We start from the raw sequence: 3,878 nt of genomic DNA, 5'->3' as shown, positions 1-3,878 counted from the left end.
AGCTGCAACGAGCGCTGCGGAGCAACTTTTTTTTCGGTCGTCTGCTACAGTTTCAGCGGCAAAATGTCGGATGACGCAAGTGCGCACGCTGCTCTCCCCGACGCGTTGTTTGCGGCATGGTGTCGGAACGAAACGAAAACCGAAAACGAAAAATGAAAAAAAAACGATACTTTTGGCTGGAACGAAAACGAAAACGTAACAATATTAATTATTTCGTTCAGGAGCGAACCGAAAAAAATTCGTTTCGGTTTTCGCTTTGAGTGGCAATTTTAGGCATTTCAGGAACAATTTTAATTTCCAATCAGCGAGACGAAAAATTGCGTTGATTCTCTGGCATAAAATCGTATTTCGTCTTTCTGGCACCCGCTCTCCTTCGGAAGGCTTGCTGCCTGCTCCCATACTCTCTCCGTTTGTTCCGATAGGCGCAGTGCTGAGCTCCGCGCGGGATTGCCGCGGTCATCTGGCGGCGATAGACGTCACGGCCTTATTTATTTATTTATTTGGTTAGTTTAATAAAATACCTACATTAGCCCTACATTGTTTAGGGGGTGTGATACATGTATAATAAACACTAATATTCTAAAAGAAGCCATAAAAACAATGAGGAAAAAATAGAACCTTTGGTGTGAACATACACCAGCAGATTACAGCCGCACTCAATGCAAACAGCTACAACTCATGTTGCACTTGTACGCAAGTGCTGCGAGAGTGCAGTGGAAAACATTTTATAAGCAGCGGAAGCAACAGTTTCGAGGAGGGCAGTATTATCTCTAATAGTTTTTCGAAAAATACGCTTTCAATGCGGATATGCACCATTAATATTCACCAATTTTTGTGCTGTTATGACTTCGTCTGTATATATATCGGGGGGGGGGGGGGTTGCTGAAGGTACTGATGTTAATCCATTGCTAACTATTCTCTTACAATCTCTGTTAAGATTAAAAACAGGAGTTTTACAGTGTTCCATGAGACAGACCATTTTAAACTTTGAACAATAACATCACAACTATATGAGTTCCTCAAAAATTATATTTTTCAATAACATATTTGGCATGACTTCCCCTTTTTAACGAAATTTCATAATTCTCAATCTTTTCAACAATTTCACAAATCTAAATTTTTTCCGCGCAAACACGAACCGTTATAACCGTTACGAACCATTATTTGTTTTTGTTCCGGAGCTGAAACGGAACGGAACTTTTATTTATGGAACGAAACAGAACCCGAAACGAAAAACATTTCGTTCCGACACCCTGGACCGCCGTCACCTTGACGATGAAGAGTACGATTGCGAAGCCGACGTTTTCAATGTGTGCGTCGCCCTCGCGATGGTCCAGCGGCAGGAACGGCACCGCGAACCCGTCTGCGTGGAGAACGTTGTGCCGACCTACCTGGAGTTCGAGTTCAGGAGACTGTTTCTCCTGTCGCGGTGTACAGTGGCAGCCCTGGTCGCCGAATTTCACCACTCCGAATTCCACCCCGAAGGCCTGCGAGGACGCCCCGGAATGCCTCCCCAGAAGACAGTTCTGATTGCCCTGTCGTACATCAGTACACAGTGTACCATGTACATGTATGATTGCGAATTAGACGTGAGCGAGTCATCTGTTCACGCCGCAATCTACCCAGTCATGGGATTTGTTTATTTCGATCAGCGGACGGGAGATATTCTGGCCCGACCGAGCAATATTGGAGCTAAACAAGCGGGCGTTCTACACTCTCGTTCGTCGAGGAAGCGGAGGACTGCCGTACATGATCGGCGCAATTTGTGGGTGCCGCATTTCTAGACCCTCGGAGTCCGAAGGAAGTTACTACAGTCGCAAGAAATTTCACTCCATCGTACTCCAGGGGATCTGGTGTTTATCTGGCGGACATGGTGTTTATCGACGTGTTTGCCGGCTTTCCTAGCAGCGCCCACACCGCCAGAGTGCTGCGGGAGAGCTTTTTTTCTTTCCGGAGGAATAAACGAAAACTTTCACTCATTACACGCGGACAACCAATGTACTCGCTTAGAACCCCTTACATGAAGTAATAAACACAGACATGCCTTCATCTATAATTGCGACGCCATCCTCGAGCTGAAATAGGCCTTCCATGTCTACCAGAAGACGAACCGCAAATAACCATTTAGGCGCGACTCATATATCGTCTCACTTCTCTTAAAAAAAAAAAAAAAACGGGTGCTGCAATGAGAAAAAACTAAAATTTGCGCAAAAGTGATTTTTCATATCAAATAAATAAACTACAAACCATGAAATCCGAAAGAACGAAAAATATTCGCAAATTTATTTTGAAATTGGCCGCGGCGCTCTCCTTTTGTCGTCTGCTATCTGCCAGGTCGGGGCCCGCTCGCCACCAGACCACGAACGCCCGGGCGGCTCTGGCAACTTGCGGGGAGCCAGAAGTTGCCGACCCAGAAAAATCGGAGACGTTCTGGCGCCGCCGGAAGTGACGTTTTGGGCTGCCCGAGAAAAACGAATGAGCGGCTCTCGCCTCTGGTAACCCACGGGCAGCCAGAAGTGGAAAATCGAACAGGCCCAATGTGTCGCGTACCGAGCTAAAAAAACTACTTCCAGACGCGAAGGGAAGAGCGAAAGCGTTCACTTCACTGCAAGTGTTGCAGATTCCCTTTAATTCTGTCGGCACCAGAATCCCGGGACGCTCGCCGCCGAGTCTGTACACATAGCAGCCGGGTCGGCGGATTGCCGCGAAAGCGCGTCATCCCTATTTCATATTTGCCGCGCTTTCGAGGCACTTTTTCAAAGAAAGTGCTACGAGTTGTGCCGCGCCTCCGCCAGATGGCGCCACGGGTCCCGCGACCGAGACAAGACGCAGTGAAACATCCCCCTCACGAGGGGCACGATCAAATGCAGAGCATTTCCGGGGGCGCACGACGTTAAGTAGTTTGCGTTACGTTAATGTTGTTGCACTTGTGGCAACTGCTGACGAGAGAGCGCTCGTCAGCAGTAATTTGAATGAGTCAACGATATAAGGCGCGTTCGTAGCGTCCCATTCTGTGTCGGCTTTGTGGCGCAGTGGGTAGAGCACCATGTACATTGCGTTCCGCCCGCAGGGTCTAGGGATCGAAACCGGGCGCCGGATAGTATTTTTTTTTATATAGTAGGGAGGGGTGCGGTGCGGACTACGGACGTCAACGCGGGTGACATCATGAGTTACTGAAATGCTCTGCATTTAAAATACCAAGAAAATGCCGAGCCCTCGTGAGCGCGTGCCTCGCGGCGACCGCCGAGTGTCCGTGGTTCGCTCGGAAGCTTTAGCAAAAAAAAAAGAGAGAGAGAGAAAACACTGGCGAGAACATCGAGGAGCACCTCGCGTTGCCTAGCAACCAACAACGCCACAGCTGGCGCACCGAATCTCGGCGCGACTCCAGGCACGCCGTGCATGCGTCGTGCACGTTCGCGCCGCTGCTGCTTCGTCAAGGGCTACCGCGCATGGAATGCTTGGAATGAGGAACACGACCGATATGGATGCATAGGACGATGAAAACTACTAGCACAGCGCAAAGCGACGACGGAACAAGTGAATAAAGTTTCAGATTGTACAAATGCGTGGGGATGTGTTCTTCAATGCTCCCGTAGAAAAAAAATCCTGCAGCTTCGGAATGGTTCCAGCCTTGCGCGACTTTGTGCAAGCTTCGCCAGATTTTTTTTTTTTTTTATACATGCCTTTCTTTTTGGTTTTTCGGCGTCCTGGTCTGCTGATACTTTTCTCGCTTCAGATGCCTGCAACCTTATATGCGTGCATCGTACGCCGTTTGCCATCTGGACCCGCGCGCCGTGCCAGACATGCTGGGAAGCGGAAACCCGCGTTCGAACCGCCGCCGCCCCCTTCTCCCCTTAAAGGAGCCATGAAGACAAAAT

The sequence above is a fragment of the Haemaphysalis longicornis genome, unplaced genomic scaffold (assembly GCF_048455015.1).
Source record: "Haemaphysalis longicornis isolate Haplotype H1 unplaced genomic scaffold, Haemaphysalis longicornis Haplotype H1 scaffold_1, whole genome shotgun sequence".
Lineage (NCBI taxonomy): Eukaryota > Metazoa > Arthropoda > Arachnida > Ixodida > Ixodidae > Haemaphysalis > Haemaphysalis longicornis.
Note: the sequence above shows the minus strand (reverse complement) of the source record.